The 25,406-nt window shown below is 49.8% G+C and overlaps 1 long non-coding RNA gene across 1 annotated transcript; it reads right to left on the reverse strand.

Moving 5' to 3' along the window:
* Window positions 1-2,483: 2,483 nt before the first annotated feature.
* LOC122205483 lies at window positions 2,484-20,035 on the reverse strand. The gene is made up of 3 exons (XR_006196089.1): window positions 19,330-20,035; window positions 9,628-9,693; window positions 2,484-2,748 (listed from the first exon to the last, which is right to left on the reverse strand). It is a non-coding gene; the product is annotated as an uncharacterized LOC122205483 (long non-coding RNA).
* Between the last annotated feature and the right edge of the window lie 5,371 nt (window positions 20,036-25,406).

Consider the following 25,406-nt stretch of genomic DNA (forward strand, 5'->3'; position numbering starts at 1 on the left):
AATAATTAAATAAAAAAAAAAAAAAAGAGAGAGAGAGAGAAGATCAAGGGTTTATCCAAAGTCAAAAGGTGGACGTGGAAGGCTCCTCTCTTTGCAGGAGGCGGGGCTGGGGCCGGGGCCCACTGGAGACAAAGAGTCACTGGGAGTAGGGGTCAAGGCTGGAGGAACTTGGGCCTATCCATGAGGCAGGTCTGCTGGGGAAGTGCCTTCAAGGGCAGCGTTGAAAGAGGATGTGCTGAGCACAGCTGCCTCAACAGAAGAGGAAGGAACTGGTGGGGGGGGGGGGGGGGGCGGGGTGCGGGCTGGGGCCCCAGACTCTGCTCTCTGCAGCCGTAGCGACCATTTTGGAGGGTGACTTTAGCAACATCTGTGAAAACTTTTAATTAAAAAAAAATTTTTTTTAAGTTTATTTATCCTGAAAGAGAGAGAGAGAGAGAAAGAGACAGAGTGAGAGGGGGAGGGGCAGACAGAGGGAGAGAGAGAATCCCAAGCAGTCTCTGTGCCGTTGACGAGGAGCCTGAGGTGGAGCTTGAACCCACGAACTGTGAGATCACGATCTGAGCCGAAACCAAGAGTTGGACACTTAACCAACCGAGCCACCCAGGCATCCCAGCAATATCTGTGAAAACTTTAAATTGTTTTTAATGTTTTATTTTATTTTTGAGAGAGAAAGACAGAATGTGAGCAGGGGAGGGGCAGAGAGAGGGAGACAGAATCTGAAGCAGGCTCCAGGCTCTGAGCTGTCAGCACAGAGCCGCACCCGGGGCTGGAACTCACGAACCGTGAGATCATGACCTGAGCCAAAGCTGGACGCTCAACCGACTGAGCCACCCTGAAACTTTTAAAATGCATACCCTTTGACCCAGCAATTCCACTTCCGGGAATTTATCTTAAAAGCACGCTAATGTCAGTTACCAACGATATTCACACGAGGAGGTAGCACTATTTGTCAGGGCAAAGAACGTCCATCCATAGGAGAAGGGAAAGAAAATGATGCTTCATTGACCCCATGGAAAATTACGCAGGCATTAGAAAGAACGAGCTCATCCACATGAACTGACATAGGAGGACGTTCATGATAGATGTATGTATTGTTAAGATTCTTTTATTTATTTATTTATTTATTTATTTATTTATTTAATTTTTTAAATGTTTATTTATTTTTGAAAGAGAGAGAGAGTCAGAGCATGAGCAGGGGAGGGGCAGAGAGAGGGAGACACAGAACAAGAAGCAGGCTCCAGGCTCTGAGCCCTCAGCACAGAGCCCGACGCAGGGCTCGAACTCACGGACTGCGAGATCATGACCTGAGCCGAAGCCGGACGCTCAACTGACTGAGCCACCCAGGCACCCCATGTACTGTTAAGATTCTTTTAAAGTTGCAGAACCATCTATTATCAATTGCTGAGTAACAAACTGTCCAGAAACTGGCCATTCTTCAGTTCCACAAGGGGTCAGCAGGACTCACTCATATGGTTGTGCTCAACTGGCCGTGTGGCTGGGCTGGAGCTTCCAAGATGGCCTCCCACCTACCAGGGCCTGCCCCGGGTGCCCTTGATCCTTCTGCAATCTACTCTGAGCTTCTGTACAGCGGCTGGATCCCGGGGGTATTTCAAGAGGCCAAGCTTCCAAGTGCAAGGGCTTACCAAGCCCCAGCTTTCATCATGCTTGCTCATGTCCCCTTGTCTAAGGCAAGTCACACGGTCAGGTCCAAAGTCGGTGTGAGAGGGGCCCACGTCCGGGGCATGGATGCTGGGAGACAAGATGCGGTGGGGGCCACCCCAGTAACAACCTAGCACAATACATGTAGTTAGGTAATATTTTATTAAGAGACTGTGCATATCTGGAGCGCCTGGGAGGCTCAGTCGGTTAAGCGTCGACTTCAGCTCCGGTCATGATCTCACGGGGTTGGTGAGTTCGAGCCCCGCGTCAGGCTCTGTGCTGACAGCTCAGAGCCTGGAGCCTGCTCCGGATTCTGTGTCTCATTCACTCCCTGCCCATCCCCCGCTTGTGCTCTGTCTCTCAAAAATAAATAAAATAAATGTAAAAAAAAAAAAAAAAGAAACCGCACACCTTTACTAAAGTATCATCTCACGTGTATGTTGGATAATACACACATGTATGTTTATATGTTTGTATATGCATTGATGCGAATCCGAAAGACCGTTCAAGAAACTGCTGATGGTGCTTAACTTTCAGGAGTAGAAATGGGCTGGGGTGCCTGGTGGCTCAGTCAGTCAAGCATCCGACTCTTGGTTTCAGCTAATGTCATGATCTCACAATTCATGAGTCCAAGCCTTGCATCAGGCTCTGCGCTGACAGCACGGAACCTGCTCGGGATTCTCTCTCTCTCTCTCTCTCTCTCTCTCTCTCTCTCCCTCTCTCTCTGACCCTCCTGCACTCTCCTTCTCTCAAAACAAATAAATAAACTTAAAAAAATAAAAATTAATAGAAATAGAAATGGGCTGACAAAGGGGGACCTTTTGGCTTTTACTTTATACTTTTCTTTAGGGCTTAAATATTTTCAAAGTGAGATGTCCTTTTTTTGTAATAAAAATGTTTGTGAATGGGCCATGAAGACCTTTGCACATCATCAGGAATTTGCAGCAGGATTCTGGCTAGTGTAGCGTTCATTCACCTGATGCTGGGCACCTAGGCTGCTTCCCACTGTTCTCCTTTTCCAGGCCGTGTTCTGATGAACATCTTCTGAGCCAGCTTTCTCACGAGTCCTAAATTATCTCAGGGCAAGTTCTGAGAAAAGGAACAGCCGAGTTGAAGGTTAGGAACGTTTTAAGGATGTGACACCTTCTGCCAGGTTGTCCTGCTGACCGGCAGACGGTCTCTCTACCACCAGGCTCCAGGGGCACACCGTGGGCCCATGTGGTGCTCACCCTCATAAGATCCCAGTACCCATTTCACAGATGAGAGGACTGAGACCCCAAAACAGGAAGTAACTTGACGCAGCCCAGGAGCACTGGCTCAGCCAGTGGGCGGGGGGCGGGGGGGGTCCCTGCTTTCCAACCTCCTCAGGACAGTGAGTGATCTGGGCCCTGCTCACCTGCCCGCCCACCCCTCCCTTGCCACTTCCTGTCCTCACCCTCTGACTTCCACCTGGATTAGCCTGTTTTCAGTTCCCCGAAGGAAGAGAAGGCTGCCTAGTCTCTGAGCCTTTGTACACGCTGTCCCCTCTGCCTAGAACACCCCCTCACCGCCACCCCCCAACACACACGCACTTCCTCCGGGAAGCCTTCCCCGATCACCTGAGGGGAAGTTCAGTAACACGGGCATATGTGCTCTGCCGGGGTTTCCATTCACTCGTGCCTGCTTTGCGTTCATTTATTCACCAAATGGTTACAGAACCCTTGTCTGTGCCAGGCGCCAGACTAGACGGCAGGGTTACCAGAGCCAACAGACCCGCCCTGCCCTGCCCAGCTCACATCTCAGTCTGGGCTGGGGGAGGAGAGGGAACTGGGGAGAGGGCAGACCATGTGAACAGGGCTGGGCTGGGCATGGGCCATATGCAGGCCAATGTTCCTCCAGCTAGAATAACATAAACGCCCATCTAAGAGGGGAAAATCTCTCAGAGCTCCAGAGGTGACACAGGCTATTTCAATTATTCTGTTTCCTAAATATGTGTGAACTTGATAACCGTACCAGCTCACATTTACTGAGCCCCTGCTTTGTGCACCTGACATGTATTCACTCACTGGATCCTTACCTCCACCTATGAGGTACGGACTACTATTGTCCCCATTTTACAGGAGAGCAAACTGAGGCTCAGCGAGGTGAGTTGTTTGCCCGCGGTCACCCAGCTCGGAAACGGCCGAGCTGGGATTTAGACACACACACACACACACACACACACACACACACACGGCCGGGCTCCTGAGTCCTGTATTCTCGGCCGCTACACCGCACAGCTACAAATTAAGCACAAACCAATCTACAAGAATAACATTCGCTCTGCTGCACACACTGAACGTGATGTTGTTGTTGACAGGCGATGATGTTTTGTGGGAATGAGGTTGCCCCCGACGGTGCTGAGTTCAGCCCCTGTGTTCCCCAGGGGGCCTTGGCCTGCCTACCACTTTTCTCTTTCCAAACCACAAGGAAATCATCACCTTTTGTCCGTCACTTGGCATAACAGCACCTTTTTTTTTTTTTTTTACTTTTACTTTAATTTTTGGAACAGATAATACTTGCACATTGTTCCAAATTTTTAATTAATTAACTAATTAATTAATTTAGAGAGCGCACATGCATGCACCGTGTGCATGGGGGAGGGGCAGAGAGACAGAGAGAGACAGAGAGAGAGACAGAGAATCTTAAGCAGGCTCCCTGCCAGCACAGAACCTGAGGTGGGGCTCAATCCCACGACTGTGAGATCATGACCTGAGCGAAATCAAGAGTCAGTCACTTAACTGACTCAGCCACCCAGGTGCCCCTGTTCCAATTTTTTTTTGTAATTAGATAGATAGATATTAGCTAAATAGATGATAGGCAGAGATATAGGTACACTTCCTACCCTTCTTCCCTAGAAGTCAGTGTTAGGAGTTTCTAGGAGTCAGAGCATGTATTGTGTTTTCTCTCATTAAAAAGAGGAAAGTCTCACGCCACATCCGTGGCTCTGTCCCTGCTATTTGCACTTAACAGGATCTTGGAGATCACTTCGTAAGGACAGGGAAAGGGCTTCCCCTTTCCTGTTCACAGTTGCGCTGTGTCCCTGCCCGTCTGCTGCCAATGCACGTGAGCGTTGCTCCTGACCCTCACAATTAACAGTGTTGGCATATTAGTCACTCCAGGAAACAGCCTTGAAAATGGCCCCCAGTGATGCCCAACTCCTGGTATTCGTGCCTCGGTGTAATCCCCTCCCCCTGAGAGTGGGCTGAGTCCAGGGATCAGCTTTTGGTGTGGTTGTTTATGTTATGTTACGTTGTTGTGATGTTGTTATTTTATTTTTGAGAGAGCGAGGGAGGGGCAGGGAGAGGGGGCGGGGACAGAGGATCCAAAGCAGGCTCTGTGCTGACAGCAGCGAGCCCTATGTGGGGCTCGAACTCACCAACCGTGAGATCACAACCTGAGCTGAAGTCGGATGCTCAACCCACTGAGCCACCCAGGTCCCTCCTTCAGGGATCAGCTTTTGATGAATGGACCCGGCGAAAGTCACGGGATGGCTGAGAGGGCTTAGAAGCAGCGACACCCTACCAGCAACAACCACTAAAACCCAGGACCCAGATCTTGGTTTCTAAATACTACTCTCCAATAACAGTAATCAGGGCTCCTTTAAAAAATGACTGAATCTAAGGTTAAGACAGGGAAAATATGAGCCTGGAGCGTGTTGTAGTGCCAGAAAGCAAGGAAATGCTCAAAAAAACAAAAGGACAGGGGCAGGTTAAAGGGACACAGGAGCCACCATGAAAGAGTTGCCAATGGTCAAAGCCTGAACAATTTAAGCAACAAAATGTATAACACAGTATTGCATTATAACTCAAAGCATATAATAAACATGCATAAGTCCATACTGATTTAAGTAAATGACTGAAGAAACACATAAATGGGAGAGAAGGGACAAATCCTCTTTAGAGAAGAATGCCAAATGATTTAAGATACTTCTCCCAGGAGGTGGACTTTAATTCTGCACCCCTTTGAGTGTACCCCTAAATTCATAACCCTAACATAATCATGAGAAAAACAGAGACAAACCCAAGTTGAGGGACATTCTCCAAGGTCAAAACCCAAAGTCACGAATAGCAAGCAAAGACTGAGAAACTGTCAAAGACAGAAAAAATCAAGGGAACGTGACAGCATATTGTCTTGTATCCTCAGTTGGATCCTGGAAGTGAGAAATGAGTGAAATAAGAATACATGTTAGAATCTAGTCAATAACTACATACCAGGGGCGCCTTGGTGGCTTAGTCGGTTGAGCGTCTGACTTTAGCTCAGGTCATGATCTTGTGGTTCATGGGTTCGAGCCCTGCATCGGGCTCGCTGCTGTTAGCCCAGAGCCTGCCTCGTATCCTCTGCCCCCACTCTGCCCCTCCCCCACTCACGCTCTCTCCCTCTCTCTCTCGAAAATAAAACTTAAATAATAGTAATAACGTACCAGAGTTGGTTTCTTTTGACAAATGTTTCATGGTGAATTAAGATGATAACGTTAGGGAAAACTGGGTGTGTGTGTGGGGGGGGGGGGTCATCAGAAACTCTCTGTATTCTCTTTGCAATTTTTCTGGAAATCGTAACATTCCAAAATTTTTATTTTTTATTTTTATTCATTTTTAATTTTTTTAATGTTTTTATTTATTTTTGAGACAGAGAGAGACAGAGCGTGAGCAGGGGAGGGGCAGAGAGAGAGGGAGACACGGAATCCGAAGCAGGCTCCGGGCTCTGAGCTGTCAGCACAGAGCCTGACGCAGGGTTCGAACCCACGGACTGTGAGATCGTGACCTGAGCTGAAGTTGGACGCTTAACCGACTGAGCCACCCAGGTGCCCCTATTTTTTATTTTTTTTATTTTTATTTTTTAATATATATTCTTTTTGAGAGAGAGAGAGAGAGAGAGAGAGCACGAGGGGGAGAGGGGCAGAGAGAGAGGGAGATGCAGAATCCAAAACGGGCTCCAGGCTCCGAGCTGTGAGCACAGAGCCCGATGCTGGGCTCGAACTCATGAACCGAGGGATCATGATCTGAGCTAAAGTCAGATGCCTAATAGACTGAGGCATCCAGGCGCCGCCCCCCCCCCCAAACATTTTTTTTTAAGTTTATTAAGGAAAAAGTGATAGGATATCACTTCTGAGATTAGCTTACAAAAAGACGCTGTCCTCCATATTGCTCGTCCCTTTGGCTTTCTTACTTGCTGGCTCTGATGAACCCCCCTGCCATGTGGTGAGCTGCCCTATGGCAAGGGCCACGTGGTGATGGACTGAGGGAGGCCTCTGGCCAACAGCCATCCAGGAACTGAATGCTGCCGACAATCAGGTGAGTGAGCTAAGAAGCAAGTCCTTCCCCATTTGAGCCTTCGGATGGGTCCCCAGCCCCTGCCAGAACCTCGACTGCAGTTTGGTGAGAGACTCTGAGCTGGGGATTCCTAACCCACAGAAACGATGGGATGATAAATGTTTGTTGTTTTCTGGTGCTGAGTTTTGGGGGTCAATATGTTAGGTAGCAATAGGTAACTAATACAGTTGCCCTCTCTTCTCTATTTTTTCACTGGCCTGGGGTCCTTGACACAGTCCTACTTGGCTCGGACACAAGCAGAAATGCTAACACAGACCAGGCTCCATGTGGTCAAGTATGGAGGCTGGCGATTTTACTAGAATATTGAAATAGTTCAAAACTTAACATTCCTCAAGACCACAGTTTGGAAAATATCACTGGCGTTTTCAATCCTCCAAGATCTTACTGTTCTTCCAGTAGAATCAAAACTCCTTACTGTGGCTTGCAAGGCCCTCAGGGTGTCCCCACTCACCCTCTGAGCTCACTCTCCACGTTCCCCTTCCCCTTGTTTTCCAGACCCCTGATCACACCAGACCCCCTGTCCTTGCCCATGCCTGCCTCGGGGCATTTGCACATGCCAGTTCCCTGCCTGTTATGTCTTTCCCCACATCTTCTCATTGCTGCTGACTCCGTATCATTCAGGCCTCAGTTCAAATGTCATCAACGGGGAGACACTGACCCTGATTGCCTACGTAGAGGAAGGATTAGAAACACTGGCTTTGGGTGTGCCTGATTAGCTCAGTCAGTAGAACACGGGACTCCCGATCTCAGGGTCATGAGTTCAAGCCCCACATTGGGTGTAGAGCTTACTTTACAAAAAAAAAAAAAAAAAAGAGGGGTGCCTGGTGGCTCAGTTGGTTGAGTGTCCAACTTCGGCTCAGGTCATGATCTCACGGTTCATGGGTTCAAGTCCTGCATCGGGCTCTGTGCTGACAGCTCAGAGCCTGGAGCCTGCTTCTGATTCTGTGTCTCCCTCTCTGCCCCTCCCCACTCCCTCACTCACACTCTGTCTCTCTCTTAGGAAAAGAAAAAAGAAAAAAGAAACACTAGTCTCGGAGTCAGGCAGACCGGCCTACGCTCTCTTCCCAGCCTTACCCCGTAGAAGCTGTGTGACCTTGGGTAAATGATGTCACCTCTCTGAGCCTCAGTTTGCCCATCTGGGGGCTCCTCAGAGCGTAGCTTGAGGGTCCCACACACTTCCGTGGGGCAGGCCCTCAGCACAGTGTTTGGTGTAGGGCGGGGCACGGGGAACACCCGTCATCATACTTCTTGACCTTGGCAGTGCTGGCTTGCAGATTCGCACGGATGCACACAGCAGTTTGCAAACAAATCCTGGAGCTCCGTGACCCTGGGTTCATCCTCAAACAGCTCCACCCTAGGTGATGGGCCCTGCCCTTGGGAGGGGGAGACGGGAGGGGCACCAGGTCGAAGGTTGTGTTCCTGACTGATGGACCACACTGGACAGGCTGAGCCACCCTCAGCAGAGTTAACACTTCCAGAATGTGCTGTATCAGCACTTCCTTCCTCTGGGTGGCCAGCAGCATCTGGAGAAGGAGGAGGCCTTGCCTTAAGATTCCTGTGGCTAAGGCTCTCAGATAGGGGGCGTGCCCGGCTGGCTCAGTCAGTGGAGCCTGTGACTCTCGATCTTGGGGTTGGGAGTTGAAGCCCCACGGTGGGTGTAGTGATTAAAAATAAAACCTTGGGGGAAAAGAAGGTTCTCAGAAGAACACAATGAAAGTGGACAGTCAACCTGGGTGGTGGGCAAGGGGTAGATGACCCTAAAGTCATCGAGTAGGAGCCATGGCCAGACGGTGATTGAATTTTGGCCAAATGGAACGTGGGCAGATGTGACTGAGCATCATTTCAGACCTGTCGCACAAAAAATCTACTTCATCCTCTACCTACCCTCTCACTTCCCCCTTCTGCCAGCCGGATGTCCCTCTATGCCCAGGGCCACCTAGGAAGCCACATGTGAAAACAGCAAAGTCCCCATCAGCCAGAAACCTGGAGAGCTCCATGGAGGAAAGTCCTTCCGACCCTTCCCTCCCAGCTGAAGATTGAACTTTACAAGACTAAGAAATTCGGGGCCTCTGGGTGGCTTAGTTGGTTAAGCATCAGGCTCAGGTCACGATATCACGGTTTTATGAGTTCAAGCCCCATGTTGGGCTCTGTGCTGGCAGCATGGAGCCTTCTTGGGATTCTCTCTCTCCCTCTCTCTCTCTGCCCCTACCCCACTCGCGTGGTCTCTCTCTCTCTCTCTCTAAATAAACTTAAAAAAAAAAAAAAAGACCACAAAATTAATTCCTCATCTGTTACAACACTGAGATTGCATGGATTGTTGGTTGTTTAAGTTGATTTGTTATGTTTTTCTACCAGGCTCTTCCTAGGCAAATCTTCTAAAAGCTGTATTTTTCCACTGGTTTACCAAATTAAGACATCATAAAACGTTCAAACCTCACAGAAATGAATGAAGTCCCTCAGTGCACCCTCCCTGCTCTTCAAGGAGAAACAACTACTATTAATAGTTTAGATATTCTCCCAGATTTTTTTTTTTTTTTGCTGTGCCATAACAGCATATTTTTATACAAAAAGCATCCATTGATATATATTGTTCTGCAAGATCTCCTTAGCAGCGTACCTTGGGTATCTTTCCATGTTTGGATGCAGGGATCTATCTCATTCTTTTCCACATTGGTCTGGCATTCTGTAACACATGAATAAATATATTTTATGGGGCCCTGTATTAGTTATTTACCGCTGTACAACAAATTCTCCCAAAAGTCAGCAGCTTAGAACAACAAACATTTATTATGGGAGAGATAGTGAGGGTCAGGAATCTGGCAGTCACTCAACTGGGTCGTTCTGGCTCCGGGTCTCTGGGGTTGCAGAAAGTTATTGGCTGAGGCTGCTGTCTTCTTTCCTCTTCCTCCTCCTCTCCCTCCTCCTCTCCCTCCTCCTCCTCCTCCTCCTCCTCCTCCTTCTTCTTAAGTTTATTTATTTAGAGAGAGAGAAAGAGAGAAAGAGAAAGCAAGAGAAAGTGGGGGAGGGGCAAAGAGAGAGAGGGAGAGAGAGAACCCCAAGAAGACTCCATGCTGTCAGCCCAGAGCTGGACGTGGGGTTCAATCTCACAAACTGTGAGGTTGTGACCTGAGCCGAAATCAAGAGTCAGATGCTCAGCCGTCTGAGCCACCCAGGCTCCTGGAGGCTGCTGCCTTCTGAAAGGGCTGGAGGATCGGCTTCCAGGCTCCCTCCTTTGACTGCTCCAGGCCTTCGTTCCTTGCTGCCTATAGTTGGAGACTTGAGTCCCGTGGGTCTCTCGCCACAGGCTGAGTGTCCCCATGACGTGATGGCTGCTTCCCCAGAGTAAGCAGAAAACCCAAGATAGAAGTGGCAGTCTTTCATAACCTGGTCATTTATGATGGTTCCACATTGTCACGAGGTGACATTCCACAATGGCCGGCCACTCTGCCACTGGTCTCTCAGCCCAACTCCGGTACGTGTGGGAGGGGCTTCCCAAGGCCGAGAATCCCAGGCATCGAGGAACACTGGGCTATCTGGGGTCTGCCGCCATAGGTGCATACAGGAGAACGAGGCGATTTCCACTTTTCTCCATTGCAAATTCTGCGACAGTGAACATCCTTGCTCTCGTGTCTTGGATTCGTGTGGAAGGGAGGTCTTCTGCCAGATGATCTCCCCTGGACTATCTACGTGCATCACTCACTGACTTCTCCCCACACTGCAGTGAGGCATGTGCAGTCTTTGAGCCCGCTCTGCAGGCGAAGAATCACTCGGCTCAGTCCCATGAAGATTCTTGGCCCCCTCGGGAACAGAGGAGCCTTGGTATGAACTTTCTAGATGGACTTTTCCGATGGGAGAAGAGGGTCAGTGAAACTGAGTGGTGAAAATGACAGTGAGCTACAGTAAGGTCAGTCTCATCCGGAATCTGCCTTAGGTAAATGAAAGGTAGGTCAGGGCCACAGCCCCCATCACACAGATGGGGAAAACTGAGGTGCAGAGTGGCAGGGCTTGCCTCCAGCTGCACAGCTAGTCAGTAGCAGAACCAGGGGCACATCCATGTCCTCGATTCCTAAGGCTCTCCTCCCAGACCCCCACCAGGCATAATGCCAGGCACGGAACTCATCTCGGCTAATCTCCAAAAACACCCTATGGAGTCAGGTTCGTCCTTCCTCTCATTTGACAGAAAAGGAAAGTGAGGCTCTGAGACATGAGGTGTGGAGACTGGAAACGCTGCAAAAGCCACAGGCAGGCCACGGCCATGTGCAAGTCGGGGACGGGGGAGAGAGGAAGGAAAGAGGAGGCAGGGCTTTACGTGAGAGATTAGCTCCTGATGCCCCACTATCAAAAATTCGTATCTTTGAGGCAGAACCAGAAAACAGGATGTGGGTTTGTCTTTACGGGGCTGGTGCCCCAAGTAGACACGTACCGTCAGATAGATGTAAACGCTGTGGGAGAAGCAGCGCTGCTAAGGGTCAAGAGTCAGATAGGCACCTGGCTGTGTGACTGCAAATGCAGGGCTTGACCTCTCTGGGCCTCCGTTAGGGGGGCTGGTGAGACGGTCAGTAAATGGAGAGGCAAAGCCCACAGATGACTTGGCTGGCTTTATCCCCGTCCCCATTGTTATCAGAGCCAGCAACCCTGTGCCCCAGCCACCCCAAAGATGCCATCGCATTAAAAGAGTGAGCTCCCCGGGCGAGTACAGCTTCCAGACAAGTCCCTGGTCTCTCCTCACAGTTTCCCTCCACACTGGTGACCTCAGGCTCCTCCTGGGGGGGGGGGGGGTGTCTTGTCCTGGGGCCAGTCTTGCCCAGCTGCTGAAGGCCACAGGGTTGCTGAGCCCCCCACCTCCCAGGCCTCTGCTTGGCCCCCTAAGTGTTGCCCGCATTTAGGAGCTCTTGGTGGTGTCCTGAGCATTGTGGTGACAGAAAGGGAGGGAGGGGCCAGGGTCAAGAGAAGGACACTGGATTGGGGCTCAAAGGCTCAGGTCGAGGCCCAACTCAGCCTCACTGTTGCTGTGTGATTTTGAGCAAATCCCTGTCACTCTCTGGACCATTCAGCCAGAGGGACCACAGATGGAGCTCTTTCGAGCTAATCAAAACAGAGGCGACGTACTCAGGAGTCAGACAGCCCCTCGGTTTTGACTTGTGTCTATCGCCTACCGGCTGGGTAACATTAAGGAAGTCACTTAACCTCTCTGAGCCCCAATTTCCTCTTCTCAAAAACTTGAACCGTAAGCCAGGGTTGTTGAGAATACTAAGTAAAAGCAGGAAGCACAGTGCTTGACCCACAGTAGGAGCTCACTAAACAGTAGCTGTTCCAATTGGTTCATTTTTTTTTTAATTTTTTTTTTAATGTTTATTTTTGAGACAGAGAGAGACAGAGCATGAATGGGGGAGGGTCAGCAAGAGGGAGACACAGAATCTGAAACTGGCTCCAGGCTCTGAGCTGTCAGCACAGAGCCTGACGCGGGGCTCGAACTCACGGACCGCGAGATCGTGACCTGAGCCGAAGTCGGCCGCTTAACCGACGGAGCCACCCAGGCGCCCCCCAATTGGTTCATTTTTAAAAATAATTCTTTATAAAAAGAATGCTAGGGGCGCCGGGGTGGCTCCGTCGGTTAAGTGTCCGACTCTTGATTTCAGTTCAGGTCATGATTTCAGGGTTCGTGAGATCGAGCCCCGCATTAGGTTCTGCCCTGACAGTGCTGAACCTGCTTGGGATTCTCTCTCCCTCTCTCTCTGCCCCTCCACTGCTTGCATATGCTCTCTCTCTCTCAAAAATAAATAAACTTAAAAAAAAAAAAAACCCACGCACACCAGTCTGGCTTAGTTGATAGAGCATGCAACTCTTGGTCTGGGGGTCGTGAGTCTGAGCCCCACGTTGGGTGTAGAGTTTACCTAAAAATAAACAAACAAGGAAGATAAAAATAAAACGAACGCCATACTTCAGTGAATCTAAGACCTCACCAATCGTAACATGCACCCTTACATATGCACCATCAAGAAACGGAAAACACTGCCAATTACAGCTGTCAGGTGCACCATTGATTTTAAGAAGACAGATCTTCATTTTAAAGACGTTAAAATGTAAATAAATGGGCATCTCGGACTCGGTGAAACACAGCGTGTGCACAGAAACCAAAATCAGCGCGTGCTGAAGGGGGATAACAAGACACAGCGGTTTCCTGTCTGCCCCTCCCTGTCTCCCCGCCCCATCTCCCCAAATGCAACCACTGTTGCTGGTTTTTTCTAGCACTTACACCTCTCTTCTCTCCAAGTAATAAGCACTTACGGCTATCTTTTGATGCATTCATTTGAGCCATCATCTACTCTCTACCCTGTCTCCCTGTCTCCCCTATACTACCTGCCTACTACCTGTTAGGACAAAGGACTTCGCGCTCACCCCCATTTCCACACCCCCCCCCCCATCACCCACTGTGGAAGCAGTGTTGCAGTTTGGGGTTAAACCACTCATCACGCTTCAGATCTATGCACTTTTTTACACAACTCACTGGATAGATTTAGTTTTGGCCTGTTGTGAATAATGCTGCCATGAACACTCCGGAACAAGCATTTGGGCAGACGTATGTTTTCATTCCTTTCAGGTCAATACCCAAGAGTGGATGGCCTGGGTGTGCAGGAAGGGTAGATTTCATTTTATAAGAACGGCAAGATGGTTTTCTAAAGTGGTGTTCCCAATTTTCCTTTTTTTGTTGTTTTTTTTTAAGAGAGAGAGTGCGAGTCGGGGAGAGGGCAGCAGGAGAAGAGAGAGAATCTTAAGCAGCCTCCGCCGCTCAGCACGGAGCCTGACGCGGGGCTCGACCCCATGACTCTGGGATCATGACCTGAGCCGAAATCAAGAGTGAGCTCAACTAACTGAGCCCCCCGCCCCCTGCCCCGTTCGCATTTCTACCAGCAGGATGTGAGAGGGCCAGTTGATCCACACCCACCAACACTTGGAATTATCCGTCTTTTTAAGTGTAGCCAACCCAGTGGGCAGGTGGAGGCTCTCAACGTGGTTTTAATTTGTACTTCCCTTATGACTAACGATGTTAAACGTCTTCGTATGGGCTTATTGGCCATTTGTACATCTTCTTTTGTGAAGTAACTGTTCAGATATTTTGCCCATTTTAGGTTGCGCTGTTTGTCTTATTATTGAGCTGTAGGCATTGTTTGTATATTCTGGATACAAGTCCTCTGTCAGAGATGCGTACGTAAATATTTTTCTCCCAGTCTGTGTCTTGCCTGCTCATTCTCTTAACGACGACTTTTGACGAGCCAGAGTTTTACATTTTGGTAGATTCTACTTTATCAAGTTTTCACGGTTTGTGCTTTCTGTGTCTTTTCCGAGAAATCAATGGCTTAAAAAAAAAAAAAATCTCTTTACTTAAGTGGCTTTAGTAGGGAGACAAATTTAGGCATGTATGATTGATCCATCACCTTGCCAAAGAACATGTCTTAGCTTCTTTCTTTGGTGGGAAGTTCACTCCTGTCTTGCCTTTTGTGTCCCCTTCCATCACAGGACGTCAGATGGTCACGGTAGAAGGAGCGAGCAGACCCAGCTTTCACTCCTGTCTCCCACCACTCACAGTTCTGTAGTCTTGGGAAAGTCATTGAATCTCTTCTCCCAATCCAGGGGGAAGGGAAGCTTTCTGACCTGAGCGGGAGGTGGCAAGGTCAGATAGGGAGAGGGCTGTCCCAGGGCTTTGGCAGGTAAGCCAGTGGCAGCCGGTGGATGTCTTTGAGCCACTGCAGACCCTTACTGTCAGGGGTCAGGTCTGGCAGGCTCTCACACCCTCACTGCATGGGAGGGAGACTGAGGCCAGAAAGGAAAGGGGAACCAAAATCACACAGCTTGTCCAGACAAGGCAGGGCTCCCCATTTCTGTTCCTAAGCTCTCTCCACACCCCGAGCTGCCTCTGGGCTAGATGGGCTGGTAGAATTGGCTATGTCCTCTCCCTGGGGTGGCAAGAGAGCCTACTCCTTGCCTGAACAGGACACTCCTGAGGCCTTCCTTCAGCCTAGAACTCTCTGGGCTATACCCAGAGCTGCGCCTGATTGTGGTTCTCTAGCGCCACCTACAGGACAGATGGATAACGACACACCGCCCGGCTTCTCCGACCCCAGATTCCTCAAACTTCGGACTCGGAAGTCGCCTGGGAACCGAGCGCCCCCTGTGGCCACCCAGGGCTCTGCGCCCTCCTCCGGTCTCTGCTGGAATTGCCCCACAGTCCCGTCAAGGTAGGAGCTTGCAGTATTGAATCAAATCTAAGACGGCCTCAGTTGAAAGATGCAGCATTCGTTTTTGTGCCACTAAAAAGGAAAAAAGCACTACCAAGTAAAATATGACACAGCACTCATCACTTAGAAATGTCATTTCTATTTACTGAAGGTGCTCTTTTAGACTTTTTTTTTTTATCATATCACTATTGCGCATACCTATGATCAAGATAATTTAGTGAAGATATTCCTGAAACTTCTGCACATGTAGCGTCTAACTTTTCTGCTTCACTTTTTCCTTCAGAGTCATTGAGGTCTGTGTCGTTCCAGACAACACTGTCCTGTGTCATTAAGAGCGTGGGTGACACAGATTTTCTTCCGAGCATGTCATTCTTGTCTCGAGACGTCCTTCCAAGCTACAATTTTGTTCCATAGGCATTGACAAATGTCATGGGTGCTACCCATTAACTGCAGTTGTGAAATACGTTCTGATTTCAGAGATGTTTATTTTATTTTTAATTTGTTATGTTTATTTTTGAGAGAGAGACAGAGCATGAGCAGGGGAGGGGCAGAGAGAGAGGGAGACACAGAATCCCAAGCAGGCTCCAGGCTCTGAGCTGTCAGCGCAGAGCCCGATGCGGGGCTCGAACCCACGAACCATGAGATCATGACCCGAGCCGAGGTCGGATGCTCAACCGACTGAGCCACCCAGGCGCCCCTCAGAGATGTTTAAATGCGGAGGGACACGCATCTTAGAATGGATGAAGAATGGTGTCAGCACTGGTTCAACAAAATTCCTGGGGTGCCTCTAATTTTGCCAGGCCTGTGCAAGGGGCCCAAACAAGACTGTCCCGTTTTTGCTCTCAGGGAGCTCACAATGCCACTGGGAGACAGACATCAGACAAATAATCATGCAGAGATAACTACTTACTGGCCGCAGTTGTGCTATGAGGAGGAGAAGCAGTAGGCGTGACTGAGTCTGGGGTCGGGGAGGGCTTCCCCGAGGAAGTGGCATCTGAGCTCTGATAAATGAACAGGACCTAGGTAGGGAGAGAGCCAAAGGCATGCAAAGCAGAGGCAACAGCATGTGTAAAGGCCCTGGGGTCAGGAGGTGGAGTTTAGGGGCTCCAGTGTGGCTGGAGTGTGATGAATGAGAGTGAGAGTAGCAGGAACTAGAGCTGAGAGGTGGGAAGGGACAGATCACAAGGGCCTTTTCCCAAAGCACAATGGGAAGCCATTGCAGGACTTTAAGTTGAGATGGAAACTGAGGTACAAAGGGGTTAAGCAACATGCCAAGTCACAGAAAGCACTGGAGACAGAAATGGAATTCAGGTCTGGCTGGTTCTAGCACTCACGCTTTCACTCCTTGCTGGAGGGGACAGAGGGGACTATCTCATCCACCTCCACGCTGTCCAGCTGAGGAGACTGTCGCCTAGGAAAGGGAACAGGCTGGCCCTAAGTGGCACAGTAGAACAGGGACTAATCTAGAACTCAGACCTCCAGGCCCCCAGCTCCCTTCTCGCACCCAGCTGGAGCAGTCCTGGCCCAGCCTTAGCCAAAGCCCCACCCCACCCCCCAATCCCGGGGACACTATTGACGTGTGGAGGGCAAAGGGCTGTCGCTTCTTAGGCCCCGGGTAGCTGTGTCAGCCAGGTATCCCTGTTTCCCAATTTGCACTAGTAGTGGTTGGTTAAAACCTGAATCCTGGAGCCTTCCAAGGTCACGCCAGGCTCACAAGTGGACCCAGACTCTTGAGGTAGTTGAGTGAGACCTGAACTGCACTTTCCTCTGGCCACCCTGCCAGGGATGGGTCAAATTCCAGTCCCACTGACCTCCCAGTCCCCCTGTGCCTTCCACCTGGGCTTGACAGCAAAAGTGCTCCGAGCACATGGGGGCAGAGTACCAAGAAATGGGGCCAACCGGCCAGGCATGTCTGCAGCCCCACTTGTCAGCACAATCCCCGGACTGAAGATCCTGGGACACACAACTTACTGTTTTTGTTTGTTTATTTGTCCTGGAAGAACATGTCTAGAACTGAACTTGCTGTGTCAAAGAAACCTGCATTTAAAGATGTTTGATGAACTATCAGCAAATAGTCCTCCCAGGATTTTGCACCAATTACCACTCCTTGTAAAGGAGAATAAAGGGTGTTCCCCCCATTGTCCGTCGCCAGTAATGCCTGAGAGCTCTCTTTTCGTAATTTTTGCTACTTGGATAGTCCAGCCCCTCTTGTTAATGTTTGAATTTGCACTGTTTGTCATCGAGGAGGGGTTCTCAGACTTCATGTGTATCGAAGTAATCTACATACAGCCTTTGTCACAAAACCGAGAAGGCGTGCACACACTGGGGGAAAAATATTTGCAAAAGTAGAGTTAGCAAGTGACTTGTATCTGATGTGTAAAGAACTCTAAACGCTTATTAATAAGAAGACTATTTAAATAGAATAGACACCCCATCAAGAAAATCTACAGACGGCAGGCAACCACACCATTCGTCTTAGAGAAATACAAATTGAAACCATAGCGAGGTGCCGCTTCACACCTACGAGAATGGTCAAAATTTAAACCCCACCAAACGTTGGTAAGAAGAGGGAGCCCCTGGAACTGTCGTACACAGTTGGTGGGAAAAGGTAAAACAATGCATTCACTTTGAAAAACAGTTTGGCAGTCTCTTAAAGTATTAAACATACACCAACCGTAGGATCCAGCCATCCCACTCCTAGGTATTTCGGTTTAAAGTTTTATAATGTTTATTTATTTGTGTGTGTGAGAGAGAGAGACAGAGCGCAAGCGGGGGGAGGGGCAGAGAGAGAGAGAGAGAGGGAGACAGAATCCAAAGCAGACTCCAGGCTCTGAGCTATCAGCACAGAGCCCGACGCAGGGCTGGAACCCACGTACCGTGAGATCACGACCTGAGCTGAAGTTGGACCTTAACCGACTGAGCCACCCAGGCGCCCCATTCCACTCCTAGGTATTTATCCCAGGGAACAAAAGCATTTGTACCTACAGAGTTGTACAGAAGGGTTCACCGCAGTTTTATTTGTGATAGTTAAATGTTGGAAACTCAAGTGTCCATTAGTATGTGATTAGATAAATCAATTATAGCATATCCTACTCCGCAATAAAAGAGTGAGCTATTGATAAACGCATCAACATGCACGTACCTCAAAATACTTAGGCTGAGTGAAAAAAAGCCAGACAAAGGAAATGTACAGGCCGCATGATTTCATTTAGGTAAAACTCTGGAAAATGCACACCATCTATAGTGACAGAAAGCAGACCAGTGGTTGCTTGGGGAAGCAGTGGAAGGCAGCGGGGAAGAAGGGAGGATTATAAAGAGTTACCAAGAAACTTGGTGGTGATGGAGATTTTCATGGCAGTTCTCATTGTCTTAATTGTGGTGATGGTTTTACAGATATACATACATACTCATTAAATTGTTAAGGGCGCCTGGCTGGCTCAGCGGGAAGAGGATGCAACACTTGATCTTGGGGTCCTGAGTGTGAGCCCCAAGTTGGGTACATGTAGAGATTACTAAAAAAAAAAAATTAATTAAATTTAAAAAATTGTTAAACGTATGGAGTTTATTGTATGTCAGTTATACCTAAAAAAAACGGTAAAATAGAGATAATTGGGCCCTACCAGACCTACCCAATGATCACAGCGTGCACACGTGGGGTCCAGGAATCTGTATTTTAGACAGACTCCACGTCATTTCAATGCACACCAGAGCTGGAGAAGCACTGTTGCAGCAAAATGTCTCTGCCACCTATACCCCACGTTACCAAGACCTTATCTGAAGGAAGGAATCGTTTAAGGGGGGGCCTCTTCTGTGAGCACCTGCTACATATGGGGAGGGGGTGTCCTGAATCACAAAATGTTGGTCATTTTACAGGTAAGGAAACCGAGATCTTCAGAAATAAACTGCTTCTTCGGTAAGGAAGGGTCTCTTGGTTACAAATAACAGACATCACTCGAGTTAGTTACCCACTGCAAAAAGTGGAAGGGTCTGTAAAAACACAGGGGTCCCGCAGTCAGTGGCAAAAGGGGGGCTCGCGAGGTGGAGATGGGGATGAGGAACGTTATGGAACCTTGGTCACTTACGTCCTGCCTCTTCTCAGTTGTTCCCTCCTTCGCCTGCCTCTGCTGAGCTACCTTTTCCACTTCTTGGTGTGGGTTGGGGAGAGAGGTTTAAACGGCCTCCAGGACTCAGTGGGTTCCTAAACCCTAGTTCCGTGTTTGGGGGGAAGCAAACTGATTGGCTCGGTTCGGACGGGTATCGTCTCTTCATCCAATCAGCTGTGGCCAGACGGGCGGGATCACCTGATTCGGACCCGGAGGGAGGAGAGTGGAAACGTAGAGCCGAGGTCGGCCAGTGCTCTCAAACTTGAGCCTTAAGATCACCCAGGAGCTTGTAAAACATGCTCACCCGTCCCACTCGCAGCCGACACCCTGGGATCCGTTTCCGTTGGTCGGGACGGGGGCTCAGCAATGTGCCTTAACAGCTAAAGCGCAAACTCCTCGGGTTACAGCTTGAGAAACAGCTACTCTAGGCAGATAACTCCGAAGGGATTTGGACCTGGAATCTGAATCGCGAACCCTCAGGGTGGGACCCTTAGGTCTCCCGGCTGCTAATGACAGACACCTGCTTAAAATGGAGGAAGCAGACCTGGAGATTTGCAGGTGCTGTGACTGGATCCTGGAGGGTAGATCATTGTTCCAGGAACTTCCGGATTGAAGTCCTGAAACCCCAACTGAAATCTTGTTCCACCTTCTGCTGAGCCTTTCCTGGATTGGTTTCGTTAATAGGTGCACTTTCTCCTTGGGGTGACCTCCTGGGGGCGGACTCTCCTAGGTTCAGGTGGGTCACGTGCTCACCCTTAACCAATCACTGCGGACAGAGGGATGCATTGCTCTCCTGGACCAATTCTGGGCCACAGTCCTACCGCGGAAGCCCGTACTGGGATCCCTCCCTCATATTGCATGGAATCAAATGGAAGAGGGTTGCCTAGTCAGGACCAAACCAGAGTGCCGCAACCAAGAAGAACCCTGGGTGCTGAGCGGGCACTAAAAACAACCCGAAGAGATCATGGATGTCTTTTGGCCCAACCTCCCATCTGGACAGGACCCGGTTGGAGGCCTGCCTGGGAACGATTTCTGCCAGCCTCAGCCTCCGTGGTGGTCCCCTGCAATGGCCGGTCCCCATTTGTGCTTGGTTCTTGACAGGCAGGTGGCATGTGAATGTCATTACCACAAGTCAAGACTGACTCAGCTTCCAGCCAAGCAAAGAGCCCAACCCAGATCCTCCCAGTGAGTCAGGCCCAGCCTGGGCAAAGGAGGGGTGGCCCGGAGGGGGGTTCACCCTAGGCATCATTCCAGCTAGGATGGACAACCCTGTCATACGCATGGAGAGAAACAGGAATTTGGCACCCAGGCCTCCGGCTTGCCAACCTCTGCCTACAGCTGCCTTCCTCTGGCCCTTCCCAAGGGATACAAGCTGGCCCCAAAGGGTGAAGTACAGAGCTCACAAGCTGATTTCTGTGGGCTGACTCTAGCCCACAGGTGTGTTTTGTTTGGCTTGCACAGAATGTACAAATATTTAGTAGTCAGTATGTTTAAACGGGGAGATTGCACATGAAAGCCCAGATTTCTGGCTGTTTTTGTAAAAAGGAAATATCTGGCAGGATGGGCCCACATTCCTGACTGTCAGACCTGCCTGAGGCCGAGTTCAGCCTCCATCCAGCTAACGCGATGCGGAAGCAGGCAGGGGACTTGTTAACTGAGCCAGAGGACTCTTATCTGAGTGGTTGTAGGCCTGAGTTTGTGACCCTGGGATTAGAATCCTTGGAGAACGTGCTGAGAGGGGTCCTTAGGTGAGCCCCTTCCTGCCTCTTGATGTGTTCATATCTATTACCCGCCACAACCTAGGCCCTGCGTGGAGCCCTGGGGCTCCTCCCGGCCCGTGCACAGCCATCACATGATTCATCTGCTTCGTTTTCCTCACTTAATCTTCTCATTATCTCCCCCCCACCCCCACCCCGCAGGCAGGGGTTGCACAGGAGGAGAAACCCCACAGCCAGGTGGTGTGATGGGATCTGCCCAAGGTCACAGCACTCAGGTGGGGTGTGTCCTCTCAGGGAAGAGCTCCTGATGCACCTGTCACAAGACCGGGGTCCAAGCCACAGCTCCAGAAGGCTGATTCACGCTCACATGCTCACGGGAGATTGACTCACAAAGAGGAGGCTGTGTAGCCAGGCACACCTGGGGTGGACTCCCAACTCTACCACTTACAAATTGCATGCCATCAGGTGAGTCTTGCTTCAGTCTCTTTATCCGTCAAATGCAAAACATCTCATGGGAAATGCTGCCACTGTTCCATTCAGTTGACACTTGCAATAAAAAGTCTGTCAAATACCTGTTGGTGAGCTGCCCCATGTGCTTGAAAAGTAGCTATGAAGAAGAGTGATGTTCTGACTCTTGGTTTCGGCTCAGGTCACGATCTCACGGGTCGTGAGTTTGAGCCCCTCAATCAAGCTCTCTGCTGACGGCGTGAAGCCTGCTTGGGATTCTCTTTCTCTCCTCTCTCTGCCCTCCCACGTCTCTCTCTCTCTCTCTCACTCAAAATAAACAAATAAACTTAAAAAAAAAAAAAAACTGATGCTGTTGCCATAGGGCAGTTGTTCTTAACTGGGGGGAGATTTTGCACAGGGTGGGGGACAATTTAGCAACGTCTGGACACAGTTCTGACTGTCACCACCGGATGGGATGTACTACTGGCATCTAGTGTGCACAGGTCAGGATCCTGCTAAACAGCCTACAGCACATAGGCTGGCCCCCCTGAGGAATGATCCAGTCCCAGAAAACAATCATGCTGGGCACCTGGGTGGCTCAGTAGTGAAGCATCTGACTTCGGCTCAGGTCACGATCTCTTGGTTTGAGAGTTCGAGTCCCACTTCGGGTGAACTCGTGCCCTGCTTTGGGTAAACACGAGCCCTTCAAAGGGTGAGCATGAGCCCTGCTTCGGGTGAGCCCTGCTTCTCTCTCTCTTCTCTGCCCCTCGTGGGATTCTCTCCCTCTCTTCTCTCCATCACTTGCCCCCTTCCTCTCTCTCAAAAATAAAAAATAAAAAAACAACAAAACAAAACAAAAAAACCATGTTGAGGTTGAGAAATCCTTCTACAGCAGGGCCCAGACATTTAAACATGCTATTGCACTACAATGCGATAAATAGGTGAGAAAGAAAGCACAGGGTGTGACTCAAGAAGACTCCCTGGAGGAAGTGACACCCAAGCCGGATGTGAAGGATGAATAGAAATTAGGAAAGTGATGAGGAAGAAAGTTGTTCTGATTACGAGGAATAGCAAAGGCAAAGGTCTGGAGGGTAGAAAGAGCCTGATATTTTTAAGGAAGTAAAGTTTATTTTTCCTTCCAGTTTTATTGAGATACAATCAATGGACAAATGTGAGAAATAAGCCCCCTGACCCAATCAAAGGAGGGACGCGGAGACTCGGAGCACAGTGAAGCGAAGCTTTAATCAGCGTTCTCACAAGAGCTGGTGTCTGATGGACAGACACTCCAGGAGGCAACAGCAGACAATTTATCTCCTAGCATGAAGTCCGTCCCCTTGTTCCTCATTGGCTGAGTACTACAGAGGCAAGTCCCTCCCCTGGTTCCTCATTGGCTGAGTACTGCAGAGGTCACAGCCTTACCTGGGTGTCGTCTATGCCCCTGTAAGGCAAAAAGCAGTCTGACTGGAACAAATGTACATTCCTTGAGGTGACGCAGGAAGAACTGAAGTCCTTTGGCACATGCTTTTTTTTTTTTAATTTTTTTAATGTTTATTTGTTTTTGAGATAGAGACAGAGCATGAGTGGGGAGGGGCAGAGAGAGGGGGAGACACAGAATCCGAAGCAGGCTCCAGGCTCTGAGCCATCAGCACAGAGCCCAATGCGGTCCTCGAACCCACGAGCTGTGAGATCATGACCTGAGCCGAAGTCGGACGCTCAACCGACCGACCGAGCCACCCAGGCGCCCCTGGCGCATGCTTATTGCAAAGCCCATGAAACATAAGCCCCCAAAGTGGAAAGGGGAAGAACCAGGAAGTGAAGCATCTAAGGGTTTGGGACTCCATTGTGCAGCGCCGCGGGGAGGGGTTCGTACATATTTCCAATATGTTGTAATCCTATTGTTAACCAGACAGCACAGCTTTTCTTTGGTATTTCTAACAATGAATCGCTTACTTCTCACAGTAAGGAAGTAAACTTTCACGGTGGCTGGAATGAAGTACAAGATGGGAGGCAGCATCAGACCATGAAAGGCCCCTGTAGGTCACATGCAGAGGCTTATACTTCAGCCTGAGAGTTAAGAGAAGTCCTTGAAAGAATAGAACAGGGAGTGGCCTGGTTTGATTTGCTTCTGAAGACTCTGGAAGGGTGTGGAAGCCGGGAGGCTGCTGTGGGTAACCCAGGTGAGAGAGAGACAGGTGGATAGATTTGAGGGTTAGAAGCAGCCTTAACAACTGGAGGATGTGAGGGGCGAGGCCACGGGAGGAAACAAGGATGTCACCTGGGCTTCCAGCTCGGGCAGCTGGGGAGTAAGGGTGCCATTCTCAGAGCTGGGCTAAGCCAGGAACAAAGTGGACAAGGCTGCTGAAACCGAGTGGCTCCCAGTGAGGGGACTGTTGGAAAACAAGAGAGTCCATGTGGACTAGAGTTAGGGAGAATGGTGTGGGGAGCCATGGGGGTGCACAGCAGTGGGGGGGCCTACCCAGGAAGTGATATCCAGGCTGAGCCCCAAGGGCCACCCAGGAGTTGGCCAAGGAAGAGGTGGGGCACAGAAGGTTGATGGCCCAGATTTGACAGAGAACCAACACATTCCAGCCATGCCAACTTCAGCTCATCTTCTATTTATTTATTTATTCATTCATTCATTCAGACAGAGAGGTGGGGGGAGAGGCAGAGAGAGAAGGGGACAGAGGATGCAAAGCGGGCTCTGTGCTGACAGCAGAGAGCCGGATACGGGGCTCAAACCCAGAGCCGTGAGATATGACCTTAACTGAAGTCAGGTGCCTAACCGACTGAGCCACCCAGGCTCCCCTCATCTTCTCCAATTAAAAGAGTGGGTTTGTCTCTGCCTGTTCCTCTCCACAAGCACCTTGCCACTCTCTCCAGCCCTGACCAATTGTCTGGAATTTCCCCAGGGGTCAGGAAGTCTTTTTCAGGGAGATCTCCGAGCAGGTCTGCACAGATGGGCCCCTTTCTAATGTGCAAAGACTTCCACAGTAGAAGGAGCCAAAGTACACCCTCCTCCCCACCCCCGCCCCGCCGCACTGCCACCTGCCAAGGGTTTTTGCTTCTAATCTCTTGGCTCAAAGCTACAGGAAATTGAAAATAGGTTCAATAGGGTCTCTTTCAAAATCTGGGGAGCTCCCTTCCCTCCTGACTGGTAGAATGCTGGAATGTGGAGGAGAGGCTGTCTTTCATGGGCCAGGAGTCCTGACCCCCATTTATAATAAAAGCAGCAAGTTAGCTTGATTCCAGAGATGGCCTCCAACCGTTCCTCCCCTCCCCGTCTGCGAGAGCCACAGCTCCATCAAGAGGCGGAGTCTCTTCCTTCATCCCCTTGAATCTGGGCTACCAGGTGACTGCATGACCAAGAGAAAAAGTTGCTGTGCCAGATGGAAACCTAATCTTTCAGAGGACAGGCAGCTTCCGGTTCTCGTTTTTGGGACCCCAGCCACCATGCTATGAGGGAGCCCAAGCAGCCACGTGGAGAAGCCCATGGAGAGGATGGAGTTCCCAGCCCACGTCCATCATCAACTTGTGAGACATGTGCGTGAGCTCTCTTGGAAGTGGAGGGTGCCCCAGCAGACACTGAGAGAGACAAGCTGTTCCCTCTGAGCCCTGCTCATACTGCAAAATCACAAACAAATAAATGCTTGTCGTTTTACGCTCAAACCACTTTTGACAAAGCTCCCATTGTGATTTCAAGACTCACTAGCTACCCCTTTGGAGTATCAAGTCACTGCAATAATGATGACAGCAGCCAGTATTTATTGAGCACACGTCACGTCCTAGGCACACGCTAAGTGTTATGTACCTGATCTCATGAGATGGGTTAATACTTACAGTGCTTAGGACAGTGTCTGCACATGGTAAGTGCTCAATAAACAGTAGCTATTT

This window comes from Panthera leo, chromosome D4 (assembly GCF_018350215.1).
Source record: "Panthera leo isolate Ple1 chromosome D4, P.leo_Ple1_pat1.1, whole genome shotgun sequence".
NCBI lineage: Eukaryota > Metazoa > Chordata > Mammalia > Carnivora > Felidae > Panthera > Panthera leo.